Source organism: Bos indicus x Bos taurus, chromosome 18 (assembly GCF_003369695.1).
Source record: "Bos indicus x Bos taurus breed Angus x Brahman F1 hybrid chromosome 18, Bos_hybrid_MaternalHap_v2.0, whole genome shotgun sequence".
Lineage (NCBI taxonomy): Eukaryota > Metazoa > Chordata > Mammalia > Artiodactyla > Bovidae > Bos > Bos indicus x Bos taurus.
In genome coordinates, this window is record NC_040093.1 from 19,850,430 (window position 1) to 19,867,133 (window position 16,704).

Consider the following 16,704-nt stretch of genomic DNA (forward strand, 5'->3'; position numbering starts at 1 on the left):
CAAAGGAATATTTTTCAGCCATGAAAGAAGAGTATCTTGCTACTTGCTACCACATGGATGGGACTGAAGGGAATTACGCTAAGTGAAATAAGTCAGAGAAAGACAAATACCGTATGATCTCACTTACAAGTGTAATCTTCAAAAAATTAAAATGAACCCATAGATACAAAGAACAGTTTGGTGGTTGCCAGAGGCAGGGAGTAGGGGGTGGGCAAATGGGGTAGAGGTGAGTTAAAGGTACAAACTTCTGGTTATAAAATAAATAAATAAATCCTGGGGATGTAAGTTATAGCATGGTGACTATAGTTACTATTGCTGTATTGTATATTTGACAGTTGCTAAGAGAGTAAATCTTAAAAGTTCTTATCACAAGAAGAAAAATTGTAGCTATTTATGCTGATGAATGTTAACCAGACTTATTGTAGTGATTGTTTTGCAGTAGATATAAATATTGAATCATTACATTACACGCCTGAAACTAACATAATGTTATATGTTGATTATATCTCAACTTTTAAAAGAAAATAGGAGTGGCTATAATACAGGTGGCTCAGTGGTAAAGAATCTGCCTGCAATTCAGGAGGCCCAGATTCAACGCCTGGGTCAGGAAGATTCCCTGGAGGAGGGCATGGCTACCCACTCCAGTATTCTTGCCTGGAGAATCCCATGGACCAAGGAACCTGGTGGGTTGTAGTCCATAGGGTCGCACAGAGTTGGACACAACTGAAGCTGTCTAAGCAGCAACAGCATAGTAGATTTCAGAACAAAGAAAATTATCCAAGACAGAGAAGGATATTATGCAATAAGGAAAGGGTTGACCCACCAAAACATAGCACTCTAAATGTGTAAGTACCAAACAGCAGAGCTACAGAATGTGTGAAGCAAAATCCAATAGAAGTGAAAGAATAGACAATCCACGATTATAGTTGGAAAGTTCAACACTCGTCCTCAACAACTGATAGAAGAACTAGACAAAAAACAGCAAAGGACAATGCCATCAACCAACAACATTATCAACAAACAGTATCTAGCTGACATTCACAGACTACTGCTGCTGCTGCTAAGTCGCTTCAGTCGTGTCCGACTCTGTGCGACCCCATAGACGGCAGCCCACCAGGCTCCCCCGTCCCTGGGATTCTCCAGGCAAGAACACTGGAGTGGGTTGCCATTTCCTTCTCCAATGCATGAAAGCTAAAAGTGAAAGTGAAGTCGCTCAGTCGTGTCCGACCCTCAGCGACCCCATGGACTGTAACCTACCAGGCTTCTCTGTCCATGGGATTTTCCAGGCAAGAGTACTGGAGTGGGGTGCCATTGCCTTCTCCGACTACTACTCCACCCTAAAACAACAAAATACACTTTATTTTCAAGTGAGCATAGAATGTATACCAAGATCAACCAAATTTAAGGCCATAAAACAAGCCTCAAAAAAATTGAAATAATTGAAATAACATACAGTATATGCTTTAACCTCAATGGAATCAAACTAGAAATAAAAAACAGAAGCATCCCCCAAACACCTGAAAACCAAACAGCACACTTCTAAATAACCTATGGGTCAAAGGGAACATCTTAAGGGAAATTTAATAATACATTGAACTGAAAGAAAATGAAAATAGAGCCTATCAAACTTTGTGGGACACAGCTAAAACACAAGGGAGAAATTTATGGCACTGTTAAGTCTTGAGAGTTCCCTGGTAGTCCAGTGGTTAGGACTTGGTACTTTCACTGCAAAGAGCCAGGGTTTAATTCCTAGTTGGGGAATTAAGTTCATGCAAGCCAAAAAAAAAAGTAAGCCTCAAATCAATAACGTAAGATTCCATCTCTAGAAACCAGACAAATAAGAGCAAAACAAATCTAAAACAGGCATAAGGAAAGAGATAATAAATATAAAAGCAGAAACCAATGAAATTGAAACCAGACAAATAATCAGATCAGATCAGATCAGTCACTCAGTCGTGTCCGACTCTTTGCGACCCCATGAATCGCAGCACGCCAGGCCTCCCTGTCCATCACCAACTCCCGGAGTTCACTGAGACTCACATCCATCCAGTCAGTGATGCCATCCAGCCATCTCATCCTCTGTCGTCCCCTTCTCCTCCTGCCCCCTATCCCTCCCAGCAACAGAGTCTTTTCCAATGAGTCAACTCTTCGCCTGAGGTGGCCAAAGTACTGGAGTTTCAGCTTTAGCATCATTCCTTCCAAAGAAATCCCAGGGCTGATCTCCTTCAGAATGGACTGGTTGGATCTCCTTGCAGTCCAAGGGACTCTCAAGAGTCTTCTCCAACACCACAGTTCAAAAGCATCAATTCTTCGGTGCTCAGCCTTCATCACAGTCCAACTCGCACATCCATACGTGACCACAGGAAAAACCATAGCCTTGACTAGACAGACCTTTGTTGGCAAAGTAATGTCTCTGCTTTTGAATATGCTATCTAGGTTGGTCATAACTTTCCTCCCAAGGAGTAAGCTTCTTTTAATTTCATGGCTACAGTCACCATCTGTAGTGATTTTGGAGCCCAGAAAAATAAAGTCTGACACTGTTTCCACTGTTTCCGCATCTATTTGCCATGAAGTGATGGGACCGGATGCCATGATCTTCGTTTTCTGAATGTTGAGCTTTAAGCCAACTTTTTCACTCTCCACTTTCACTTTCATCAGGAGGCTTTTGAGTTCCTCTTCACTTTCTGCCATAAGGGTGGTGTCATCTGCATATCTGAGGTTATTGATATTTCTCCTGGCAATCTTGATTCCAGCTTGTGCTTCTTCCAGTCCAGCGTTTCTCATGATGTACTCTGCATATAAGTTAAATAAACAGGGTGACAATATACAGCCTTGACGAACTCCTTTTCCTATTTGGAACCAGTCTGTTGTTCCATGTCCAGTTCTAACTGTTGCTTCCTGACTTGCATACAAATTTCTCAAGAGGCAGATTAGGTGGTCTGGTATTCCCATCTCTTGAAGAATTTTCCAGTTTATTGTGATCCACAGTCAAAGGCTTTGGCACAGTCAATAAAGCAGAAATAGATGTTTTTCTGGAACTCTCTTGCTTTTTCTATGATCCAGCGGATGTGGGCAATTTGATCTCTGGTTCCTCTGCCTTTTCTAAAACCAGCTTGAACATCAGGAAGTTCATGGTTCACATATTGCTGAAGCCCGGCTTGGAGAATTTTGAGCATTACTTTACTAGCGTGTGAGATGAGTGCAATTGTGCGGTAGTTTGAGCATTCTTTGGCATTGCAATGAAAACTGACCTTTTCCAGTCCTGTGGTGGAAATAAAATACCTGGTTCACTGAAAAGATCAAGAAAATTGATGGATCTCTAGCAAGACTGACAAAAAGAGAGAGAAATTATTAATATTGAAAGTGAAACAGAGAATATTTCTACATACCCTGCAGATGTCAAAAAGATAATAAGGGAATATCATGAAAAACTCTATCTACTTAGAGTAAATGGATCAATTCCTCAAAAAGTACAAGCTACCACAACTCAATCAATATGAATCAGATAATTTGAATAGCCCTGTAACTACTAAAGTAATTTAAAACGTGCAAAATGAGCATTCAGGTCAATATGGTTTTACTGGAGAATTCTATCCATCATTTAAGGAAGAATTAACACCATTTCTACATAATCTATTTTGTAGAAAATAGTAGAGAGAATGCTTTCCAACTCATTCTATGAAGTCAGTATTACCCTGAAACCAAACCAAAACAAAAAAGACAAATACAATACAAAACACAGAGACTCTCCTGGGACTCTGTGGGGTCCTCACAGAGTCCAGGCACCCTCCCAGAGGACTCCACAGGACTTGCAAAGGTCAGTTTTCATTCCAATCCCAAAGAAGGGAAATGCCAAACAATGTTCGAACTACAACACAATTGCACTCATCTCACACGCTAGCAAAACAATGCTCAACATTCTCCAAGCCAGGCTTCAATAATACATGAACCATGAACTTCCAGATGTTCAAGCTGGTTTTAGAAAAGGCAGAGGAACCAGAGATCAAATTGCCAATATCCACTGGATAACAGAAAAAGCAAGAGAATTCCATAAAAACATCTACTTCTGCTTTATTGATTACACCAAAGCCTTTGCCTGTGTAGATCACAACAAACTGTGCAAAATTCTTTGAGATGGGAATACCAGACCACCTGACCTGCCTCCTGAGAAATCTGTATGCAGGTCAAGAAGCAACAGTTAGAACCAGACATGGAATAACAAAATGGTTCCAAACTGGGAAAGGAGTGCATCAAGGCTGTATATTGTCACCCCGCTTATTTAACTCATATGCAGAGTACATCATGTGAAATGCCGGGCTGGATGAAGCACAAGCTGGAATCAAGATTGCCAGGAGAAACATGAACAAACTCAGATATGCAGATGACATCACCCTTATGGCAGAAAGTGAAGAGGAACTCTTGAGTGAAGAGCCTCTTGATGAAAGTGAAAGAGGAGAGTGAAAAAGCTGGCTTAAAACTCAACATTCGAAAAACCAAGATCATGGCATCCAGTCCCATCACTTCATGACAAATAGATGGGGCAACAATTGAAACAGTGAGAGATTTTATTTGCTTGGGCTCCAAAATCACTGCAGATGGCGACTGCAGCCATGAAATTAAAAGATGCTTGCTCCTTGGAAGAAAAGCTTTGACCAACCTAGGCAGCATACTAAAAAACAGAGACGTTACTTTGCCAAAAAAGTTCCATCTAGTCAAAGCTGTGGTTTTTCCAGTAGTCATGTATGGCTGTGAGAGTCGTACTATAAAGAAAGCTGAATGCCTAAGAATTGATGCTTTTGAACTGTGGTGTTGGAGAAGACTCTTGAGAGTCCCTTGGACGGCAAGGAGATCAAAACAGTCAACCCTAAAGGAAATCAGTCCTGAATATTCATTGGAAGGACTGATGCTGAAGCTGAAACTCCAATACTCTGGCCACCTGATGCAAAGAACTGACTCATTGGAAAAGACTCTGATGCTGGGAAAGATTGAGGGCAGAAGGAAAAGGGGATGACAGAGGATGAGATGGTTGGATGGCATCACCGACTCGATGGACATGAGTTTAAACAAGCTGTGGGAGTTGGTGATAGACAAGTAAGCTTGGCATGCTGCAGTCCATGGGGTCACAAAGAGCCTGACACAACTGAGCAACTGAACTGAACTGATAGTATAAAAAAGAAAACTATAGACCAATATTCTTCATGAAAATGGATAGTATAAAAAAGAAAACTATAGACCAGTATTCTTCATGAAAATGGATGCAAAAGTTCTTAACAAAACATTGGCAGATAGATGTCAGCAATATATCAAAAGAATTATACAACTATAACCATGCAGGGGTTATTCCAGGGATGCAAGTCTGGTTCAATATTTGAAAATCAGTCAATGTAATCTCACATTAATGGGACAAAGAAGAAAACTCACCTGATCATATAAATTGTTGCAGAAAAAGCATTTGGCAAAATTCATCACCCTTTTATGATAAAAACTCTCTGAAAACTAAGAGTAAAAAATTTTCAACTTGATTACCTACAACTAACCTTCAAAACATACTTAAGTCTTAACAGTGTTAATACTCTCTCCTTCTAAGCTTGGTAACCAGGCAAGAATGTTCACTCTCAATTAATCTTATTCAATATAGTACTGGAAGTTCTAGACAGTATAAGAAGATAAAGAAAAGCAATAAAAAGCATATAGATCTGAAAGGGAGAAATAAAATCTATTCACAGATAACATAAAGGTCTGTGTAGAAAATCCCAAGGCACCTACAAAAAAATTCCAAAATTAATAAGTGAATTCAGCAAGGTTGCAGAATACAAGATAAACACAAAATTAGTCACATTTATTTATATTAATAATGAATATTTAGAAACTGAAATTTAAAGTACAATTCCAGATTTCTTGGGCTTCCAGTTCCAGAGGATGGGGAAGGATACATGCTCATCTTCTTCGAGAGCACCAAAATCACAACTAGCTGTTGAACAACCATCGATAAGAGGATGCTGAACCTACTGAAAAAAGACACCCCATGTCCAAAGAAAGAAGAAGCCACAGCAAGACAGTAGGAGGGGCACAGTCATTATTAAATCAAATCCCATACCCCCCAGGTGGGTGACCCACAGACTGGAGAACAATAATACCAAAGAAGTTCTCCCACTGTTCTGAAGGTTCAGAACCCCAGGTCAGGGTTCCCAGCCTGGGGACCTAATTAAAAGGACTGGGAACCCCCAGGGATCTGACCTTAAAGGCCAGTGGGACTTGATTACAAGACTTCCATGGGACTGGGGGAAACAGAGACTTCAGTGTTGGAAGGCACAAAGAGAACCTTGCAAACACCAAGACTCAGAGGAAAGGAGCAGTGAGTCCACAGGAAACTGAACGAAAACTGCCTGCCAGTGTTGGAAGGTCTACTGTGGAGGTGTGGGCTGGGTTGGCAGGGGCTTACCACAGGAACAGGGGGACCGGCAGCAGGTGTTTGGGAAGGTCCGTTTTAGAGTAAACTCTCTTGGAGTTTGCCATTAATGAGACCATAGAGCCCATGGACCCCAGGGCTGGGTCAGTTTAGCCACTCAATTGTGTCCAGCTCTTTGTGACCCCATGGACTGCAGCACGCCAGGCTTCCCTGTCCATCACCAACTCCTGCAGCTTGCTCAAACTCATGTCCAGTGAGTCGGTGATGCATCCAACCATCTCATCCTCTGTTGTCCCCTTTTCCTTCTGCCTTCAATCTTTTCCAGCATCAGAGTCTTTTCCAATGAGTCAGTTCTTTGCATCAGGTGGCCAAAGTATTGGAGTTTCAGCTTCAGCATCAGTCCTTCCAATGAATATTTAGGACTGATTTCCTTTAGGGCTGACTGTTTTGATCTCCTTCCAGTCTAAGGGACTCTCAGGAGTCTTCTCCAACACCACAGTTCAAAAGCATCAATTCTTTGGTGTTCAGTTCAGTTCAGTTCAGTCTCTCAGTCGTGTGCTACTCTTTGCGACCCCATGAAATGCAGCATGCCAGGCCTCCCTGTCCATCACCAACTCCCGGAGTTTACCCAAACTCATGTCCATTGAGTCAGTGATGCCATTCAACCATCTCATCCTCTGTTGTCCCCTTCTCCTCCTGCCCTCAATCTTTCCCAGCATCAGAGTCTTTTCAAATGAGTCAGCTCTTCGCATCATATGGTCAAAGTATCGGAGTTTCAGCTTAAACATCAGTCCTTCTAATGAACACCCAAGAGTGATTTCCCTTAGGATGGACTGGTTGGATATCCTTGCAGTCCAAGGGACTCTCAAGAGTCTTCTCCAACACCACAGTTCAAAAGCATCAATTCTTAGGCATTCAGCTTTCTTTATAGTACGACTCTCACAGCCATACATGACTACTGGAAAAACTACAGCTTTGACTAGATGGACCTTTGTTGGTGAAGTAACATCTCTGCTTTTTAGTATGCTGTCTAGATTGGTCAAAGCTTTTCTTCCAAGGAGCAAGCATCTTTTAATTTCATGGCTGCAGTCGCCATCTGCAGTGATTTTGGAGCCCAAGCAAATAAAATCTCTCACTGTTTCAATTGTTTCCCCATCTATTTGTCATGAAGTGATGGAACCGGATGCCATGATCTTGGTTTTTCGAATGTTGAGTTTTAAGCCAGCTTTTTCACTCTCCTCTTTCACTTTCATCAAGAGGCTCTTCACTCAAGAGTTCCTCTTCACTTTCTGCCATAAGAGTGATGTCATCTGCATATCTGAGTTTGTTCATGTTTCTCCTGGCAATCTTGATTCCAGCTTGTGCTTCATCCAGCCTGGCATTTCACATGATGTACTCTGCATATGAGTTAAATAAGCAGGGTGACAATATACAGCCTTGATGCACTCTTTTCCCAGTTTGGAACCATTTTGTTATTCCATGTCTGATTCTAACTGTTGCTTCTTGACCTGCATACAGATTTCTCAGGAGGCAGGTCAGGTGGTCTGGTATTCCCATCTCAAAGAATTTTGCACAGTTTGTTGTGATCTACACAGGCAAAGGCTTTGGTGTAATCAATAAAGCAGAAATAGATGTTTTTCTGGAACTGCTTTATTGATGATCCAAGGTAAGTTGGATGTTTGGCCTGAGGGCTGGATCACCTTAGGCCAAAAACTACCAGGGAGGGAGCCCAATCCAATTATAAGCAGATAATTGGATTAAAGCTTTACTGAGCAAGGCCCTGCCCACCAGAGCAAGACCCAGTTTTCCCCACCACCAATCCCTCCCATCAGGAAGCTTATAAAAGCCTCTTAGCCTCTTCCATGAGAGGGCAGAGAGAAGCAGGAAGAAAAACCACAATCCCACAGCAACTAAAACAAAACCACATTACAAGTTAATCAGCATGAAAATGCAGGAATTTACGTCCCAGATGAAGGGACAAGATAACCTCCCAGAAAAACAACTAAATGAAGTGGAGAGAGGCAACTTTCCAGAAAAAGAATTCAGAATAATGATAGTGCATATGATTCAGGATCTATGAAAAAGAATGGAGGCAAAGATTGAGAAGATGTAAGAATTGTTTACCAAAGACCTAGAAGAGCTAAAGAACAAACAGATGAATAAAACACTAGAAGGAATCCATAGCAGAATAACAGACAGAAGCATGGATAAATGACTTGGAGGACAGAATGGTGGAAATCACTGCCGCAGAACAGAATATAGAAAAAAGAATGAAAAGAAATGAAGACAGCCTAAGGGACCTCTGGGACAACATTAAAGGCATGAACATTTGCACTATAGGGGTCCCAGAAGGAGAAGAGAGAAAGGACCTGAGAAAATATTTGAAGAGATAATAACTGAAAACATCCCTAACATGGGAAAGGAAATAATCAACCAAGTAGAGGAAGTACAGAGTCCCAGGCAGGATAAACCCAAAGAAGAACACACTGAGGCATACAGTAATCAAACCGAGAGAAAAATTAAAGCCAGAGATAAAATATTAAAAGCAACAAGGGAAAAATGACAAACAACATATAAGGGAACCCCCATCAGGCTATCAGCTGATTTCTCAACAGAAACTCTACAAACCAAAAGGGAATGGCATGATACATTTAAAGTGATGAAAGGGAAGAACCTATAACCAAGACTACTTTACCCAGCAAGACTCTCCTTCAGATTTGATGGAGAAATTGAAAGCTTTCCAGACAAGCAAAAGTTAAATGAATTCATCACTACCAAACAACTTTACAACAAATGCTAAAGGAATTTCTCTAGGTAGAAAACAAGAGAATAAAAAACCCTACCTATAGAATATAAGCCCAAAACAATTAAGAAAATGGTAATAGGATTATGCATGTCGATAATTACCTTGAATGTAAATGGGTTAAATGCACTAGTTAAAAGACTGGCTGAGCAGATGAAAACATATGTACACGTGCACTTCCACTTTGTAATTATCTTACACTATTAGGTTAATCATGTTCCCATTATGGCTTGCAATTGTAATTTTCTTTTATTTTTTTGTCTGGCTATTGATTGTGAAAACAGATAATATCTTTTACTATTGTGATTATGTAACTATTACTCACTTAATACATTGTATCATAATTGGTCAACAGTGCTCCCTGGAGGTGAGGTGACAGCCCCAGCTCACAGGCAGGACATAGCCAAAGACCCCACTCCCACCCCAGAGCTTGGTCTGCCTGGAACATCATCTCTGGGGCACAGGCGGGGAACCACAATCTGGTCTCAGAGGGCCTCTCTATCAAAATCAAGCTAGAGATGAGCAGCCAGAGGTATGTGTGATGTAATGTCACCATGGAGTACCTGTCAGGCAGAGCAAGGGACTATCAGCAATAACGACAGCACGCTTTTACAGAGTGATGCTCATTTCATGACCACCACCGTGCAAAGTGCTTTGCATGCTCCTGATAGCTCACAGCACACTCAGGAAGTCAGAACCACCCATGTCTGCACCATCCTTAGAGGGGAAACTGAGGGACAGCTCATAGTTGACAGGTGGCAGGACTGGGATTTGAACCCAGGTCTGTTCACCAGGTGCTCATCACATGTCGTATGTCATAGACAGCTGAGTGCAGCGTGTGTGTGACCTCACTTAACCCTGTGAGAAAGGTGCTGCCATCCCCATTGTTCAGGGCAGGTGACACCCCAAAACAGAGACCACCTACCTCTTTGGAGGAAAAGATGTGAAGGCGCCAGAGCTGCATTCTCAGGAATCCTGATTCCTTAGCCCTGCCTCCTCCATGCAGCCCTTGACCTCCAGAAATAAAGACATGCCCTTGAACTCCCTGAACAATTTCTTCCTGTGACCATCAGCAATGCCTGGAGCTATGCCAGCAGATACTCCTAGCTGGTGAGGCAGAATATACATCCCCAGTAGGTCCCCTGTTGAAGACTGGGATCTTGTTCCCTGGCCTGGGAGTCCTGCACTGAGATCACTGGGTTGGTGGGGTTTTTTTTAACTTTTTATTTTGAGATAATTATAGACTCAGAGGAAGTGACAAAGATAGAAAAGTCTGGTGTGCCCTGTGATGAGTTTCTTCTCATGGTTACTTCTTACATAATTAGGTGTAGTACAACCTGTATGTGGTTCTAAGTCTTTTTATCTCATATCCAGATGTACATAACCATTGCAGACAAGATACAGAATTATTCTATTATGGCCAAGATCACCCTTGTAGTCACATCCACCTCCCTTTCCTCCACTATCTCTAACCAGTAATCTGTTCTCCATCTCTACCATTTTGTCATTTTGATAATAGTACATAAAGGGAGTCATATGGTACATGACCCGTTAGGATTTTTTAAATATTTATTTATTTGTCTGCACTAGGTCTTAGTTTCGGCATGCGATATCTTTAGTTGCACCAGGGTAACTCTTTGTTGCATCATGTAGGGATCTAGTTCCCTGACCAGGGATCGCACCCGGGCTCCTTATATTGGGATCGCAGTGTCTTACCGCTGGACCATCAGGGAAGTCCTTGGACTGTTTTGTTGGTTTGTTTTTAACTCAGTTTAATGCCCTTCAGAACTTTCCAAGTTGATGTCTGTCCCATACCTCATTCCCTTGCTACATAGTACTTGCTACATAGTACTCCTTGATATATCACAATTGTTGGCTGTATCCCAGGGAGTTGTGATACATCCACAGAGTACTATGTAGCAATGGAATGTATTATGTACATTGTACTGTGTAGCACATAGATGTATCACAACTGTTGAACCATTTAGTATTGAGGCACACGTAGATTATTTCCAATTTGGGGCTATTACAAATAAAGCTGCTTTGAACAACCGTGTACAGGTTTTGGTGTAGACATGAATTTTTATTTATTGGGCATCAATGCCTAGAAGTGCAGTTGCCAAGTCATATGGTAGGATTATTTCATTAGTTTTTCAAGAGTGGCTGTACCATTTTACATTCCCACCAGCCATGTATGAATGATCCAGTTTCACGGCATCCTCACCAGCATTTACTATCATTATTATTTTTAATTTTAGTTGTTTTATTGGTATGCAGTGATTTGCACAGACTTGATTTGCATTTCACTAATGGCTAGTGGTGCTGAACATCTGTTCATGGGCTTCTGTGCCTTTTGTGTATCCTCTTTGGTAAAGTATCTTTTTAGGTCTTTTGCCCATTTTCTAATTGCCCGTACAATCCACCTACTTAAAGCATACCTGTCAATGGTTTTAAGTGTAGTCACAGCATTGTGCAAACCATCACCACAGCCAATTTTAGATCATCTCATTACCCCAAAATGCTCATCACCATTAGCAGTCACCCCCTGTTTCCTCTCGACACCTGCACCCCAGCCCTAGGCAACAACGAAATCTACTTTCTGTCTCTACAGATTTTCTTTTCCTGGTCATTTCACAGGAATGCAATCATACAATATGTAGCTTTTTGTGACTGACTTCTTTCGCTTAATGTTTTTAAGTTCATCATTTTGCAGGATCTGTACAGTACTCCATTTCTTTTCATTGTCAAGGAGTGGTATTTCATTGTATGGATAAATCGTATCTTCTTTATTCATTCATCACTCAATAGACATTTGGGTTGTTCTCAGGTTTTGGTTTTTATGAGTAATGAGCTATCAACAGTTGTGTTCAAATTTTTGGGTGGATATGTTTTCATTTCTCTTGGGTATATACCCTAGGAATAGAATTTCAGAGGCAGATTGGAACTCTAGGTTTAACCTTCTGAGAAACTGTCTTGAGACTGTTTTTCAAAGTGGCTGGACAATTTTACATTCCCACTAGCAATGTATAAATGCTTTCATTACTACACATCCTTTCTAGCATTAGTTGTTGTCACTGTTTTGTATGGTAGCTGTCTAATAGGTGTATGAGAATGATAGCTCATTGTGATCTTAACTTGAATTTCTCTAAAGGTTAATGATGTTGAACATCTTTCTATATGATTATTTTCTATCCAAATACCATCTACCATCTTCTGTGAAATGTCTCTTCCTGCCTTTTGCACCCCCCCCCCTTTTTTTTTCGCTCATCTTTTAGTTGTTTGATGTTTGGTGTTTTTGAATGTTGAGAGTTCTTTATATACTCACTCTAGACATGAGTTCTTTGTCAGGTTAAGTGACTTGAGCTATTTTCTCCTAGTCTATAGTTTGTCCTTTCATTCTCTTAAAAAAACTTTCCCGGAGCAAAAAGAAATTGATTTTGAAGTCCAATTTATATTAGGGGTCATGTTTTGCAGAGTGAGGAAGGTGGGGAAAGAAGGAGGTGTGGCTCCTCCCGGGCAGAGCTGTGGGGTTCCTTCTCCCACCCCCAGGAGAGTAGCCAGCACACAGCCTGGAGCCCTTTCTTCATTGGGTATGTGGAGCTGCCTGCACCAGGCACCAGTTCTCAAGATAGGCTGGGAGACCCTGCTGGCCGCTGTGTAGACGGTGAACACAGGGGATCATCAGGCCAGGGGCTCTGGAGGCCATGACTCCTGTCCAAGAGAGATGTTCGGGGATGGCTTTTCTCAATCAGGAATGACCAAGGAGTTTGGTGGGAGGGGAGGGACAAAGCAGTCCTTGTTGACATGCCCCGGTGCCTGGCCCCTCCTTCACCAAGTGGCCCCTCCTTCCTGACAGGTGCAGCTGTGAGAGTAGCCCAGCCTGGCCAAAACTCTTCTCCTGCTTGTGTCCCCGGCTCTGAGTCATTGTGTCATGGGGGCTAACTCTTCCTCAGCTTGATGTGTCCTGAGAGAAGAATCCTGTCAGCCTTGCCTGTCCTTGAACATACTGAGTGCTGTGTTCTCCACCAAGCTAGCGCCTCTCAGCCTCTCTAGCACCTAAGGAAGCTGTCAGCATCTTGGGATCCTCTCTTCCTTCCCCTCCATATCAGCCGGTCTCCTCAGGGCCCCCTCCAGAACAGGTCCTGACTCTCTTCCCTCTCACCACCCACTTTCCCTGTCTCTTGGACAGGAGTCATGGCCTCCGGAGCCCCTGGCCTGATGATCCCCTGTGCTCACTGTCTAAACAGGTGCCAGCAGGGTCACCAAAACCCTCCCTAATGCTCCGCCTTTGTGTAAGTCTCCAGCAGCTCCCCAGTTCACTCAAAGTCTGAGTCCTGACTGTGGCCTAAAACCCTGCTGTGATCCAGCTCCCTTGGGCAACTGCTCAGACTCCTATACACCACTCCAGGCATGCTGGTTGGTTTCCTTCTTGTTCCATGACCACCGCAAGTACATTCCTGTGCTGGACATTTGCACCTGATCTTGACTTTCCCGGGACCCTCATTTCCCAGAAATCGACTGAGCTCCCTCCCTCCCTCTCTTCCTTCCGGTCTCTACTCAGTTGACTGCTCTCTAAATCAGCCAACTTGCAGGCACATGCTGTCCTTCTATCTCTTTTAGCTTCCTTCTTAGCCCACTCACTATCTGACCACACGTTTATCTGGTTTTTGTCTATCTCTTCCATTTGATGTCAGTCCCAGCAGCCAGAGTGTGGGTCTTTTGGTCTGTACAGCAGCCCTACAAGGAAGTGCTCAGTAACCTCGTGTTGATGGAACTGGCGAATTCTGGGGGGTCCAGGCGCTGGGCAGAGTGTGATAGCTGAGTTGAGTGTCATCACTAAATGTTAGCCTAAGAGATGGTCTTTGTGTCAGATCACCTCACTGTAACCCAAACTTTAATGGTTTGCCTGTGACCTTTAGGATTTTTGTTCTGTCTGTGAACCACCTGAAGTATTGTTATTTCGTACGTTTCTTGAAATCAATTCACTTGATTGGTTTTTAAACTTACTTCTTCCTAAGCTTTTAGCAAAAAAAAAAATCAAATTTCTAAATATCCCTTTGGGGATGGGCATGTACACACTGCTGTATTCAAAGTGGATAACCAACGAGGACCTACTGTATAGCACGTGGGACTCTGCTCAATGTTATGTGGCAGCTGGATGGGAAGGGGGTTTGGGGGAGAATGGATGCATGTATATGTATGACTGAGTCCCTTTCCTGTTCACCTGAAACTATCATAACATTGTTAATCAGCTCTACTCTGGTATAAAGCAAAAAGGTTTTTGAAAAATTTAAAAACAATCACATTTGGCAACCTAGTTTCCTTTTGCTTGGACATAGACTAAGTGAAGTATGACTATCACCTAAAAGTCCCTCCACACCGCTCCCCGGGACACCCAGCTCACCCGGGTGGCACTCTGGCTGCACCTCAGGCAGCACAGGGTTACTCTGATGGCTCCGATTATTGACATTGCTCTGCCTCTCAGGGCGAAGTCCTTAGGGGCATTCCTCCCCAGCCAGACCTGCTGGAGCCAGGGGTTGTTGTCAGGGGACAGGTGCGTCAGGGCAGGTTCCCACACATGCACAGGAGAGCTGGTCAAAATGTCTAGTGGGGCAGCCTTGAAGTCCCTGCTGTTCTCTGCCCCCCTCTCCAGTTTTGGTTCAGCTCCTGGAACTTTGCCAAACGTGTTGTCACTTGGGAACTTCACACAGGGTGTCCCTGAGTGACATTCCTGCCATACAGACACTTCCCCAACCCCGAGACCCTAAATCTGCTTTCGTTCTAGTCTCCACTAGCCTTCCCTGTTGGGAGCAGGTGTTGCCTGTAGTGGCCAGGTGTTCTGTCTGATGTCATTTATTTAATGTCCTTCTCCCTGAGTGACTGCCAGCACCGGGAGGAAGGGGCAGGCCTCAGGGTGGGGTCCCGCCCTGCTACCACCTGCCTGTCTGCCTTTCTCCTGCATGGGGACAACCCATTCCAGCTAAAGTAGCCTTGTTCCCTTCCCACTCAACAGTGTAGTTATTTCTGCCTCTAGACCTTGACTTTGGTCTCTGATGTACCCCCCACCTTCTCCAAAAAAAAAAAAAAAAAAAAACCAGGGCACAACCACCTTCCTTAGGAATCGCCCAAATCCCCCATAGCCCTGCAGCTCTATTCTTACTGCCCCTTCGGCACCTTCATACTCACAAGCTCCTGCTGCTTCTCACTGAAACGGCAGTGCTGTACAATGGTCAGTGCAGGGGAGGGGGTGGGACTCTAGGGCCAGGTCCCAGGTGGGTGCTCAAGTCGGGGCTGCACAGTCCTCAGCTGGGGGCCCTCAGGGAAGTCATGTCACCTCATTGCCTCGGCTCCTCCAGATTCTCCACATCAGTGCACGAGAATCACCAGATGTGTACGTGCATGCTGAGTCACTCAGTCGTGTCGAACTCTTTGCAGATCTGTGCATTGTAGCTCACCAGGCGCCTCTGTTCATGGACTCTCCAGGCAGGAATACTGGAATGGGTTGCCATGCCCTTCTCCACCAGGAAGAGTCATGAAAACACAGACTGCTAGGCTTGGGTATGGCCTGAGAATCTGCCTTTTTGGCAGGTGCCCAGGTAAGGCTGATGCTGGTAGTGCCAAGACCCCACTTGGAGAACAATTGTCAGAGTCGTCAGGGAAGGTGGATGGAGATTAATTCATGTAAACCAGGTAGAATCATGGGGCACATAGTAAGCACTCAGCAAAAATGTTAGTTGTTGATAACAATTCATGCTAGAGAGTCTGGCCTTCTTTAACTTCAAGAAGACTTGAGTCCAGGGTCTGGCCACACCATTTCCTGGCTCTGGGACCCTGGGAAAAATCACAGGGCTTCTCGGAGCCCCAGAGTTCTCACAGGGTTGTCCTGCAAGAGGTGGGGGTTCCCTTCCCAGGATAGCCTGAGCTTCCTAAAGGGGTTCAATACACAGCTGGTGCCTGATGGATATTTCTTGATTCAAATGAGGTTTGAAAGATTGAGAATTTCCTGGTGATCCAGTGGTTAAGATGCAGGGCTTTCACTTCTGGGACTAGAATTTGATCCCTGGTGGGGGAAACTAAGATCTCACAAGCGACATGGAGCAACCAAAATAAATACTTCACTTAAAAAGAAAGATTGAAGCTGCAGAATGCAGCATAAATGTGAGGCATGGCAGTCAAGCTGATACAGGCTCAGGAAACACTGAGACCCGGGGTCCCCCTGGGACCCACAGGGGGCAGGGGGGAAAGTCAGTGAGTGAAGCCAACTGGGTGGGGGACCGGGGAATGGTGGGCACTGTGGCAAATCGGGAGCCAGGCTCCTTCCGAAGAAGCAGCCGCCATCTCTGTCAGTGAGACACGGTGGTACGGAAGTGGGAGCCTTGGGCTATTGGTTACTCTGACTGTGGCACAAGCAGGAATGAGGGTTGTTAGGTGAAATCACCCAGCAGTCAAACATGACCTCCTGTGGACCAAACCCAGCCCACAGCTGCCAGAT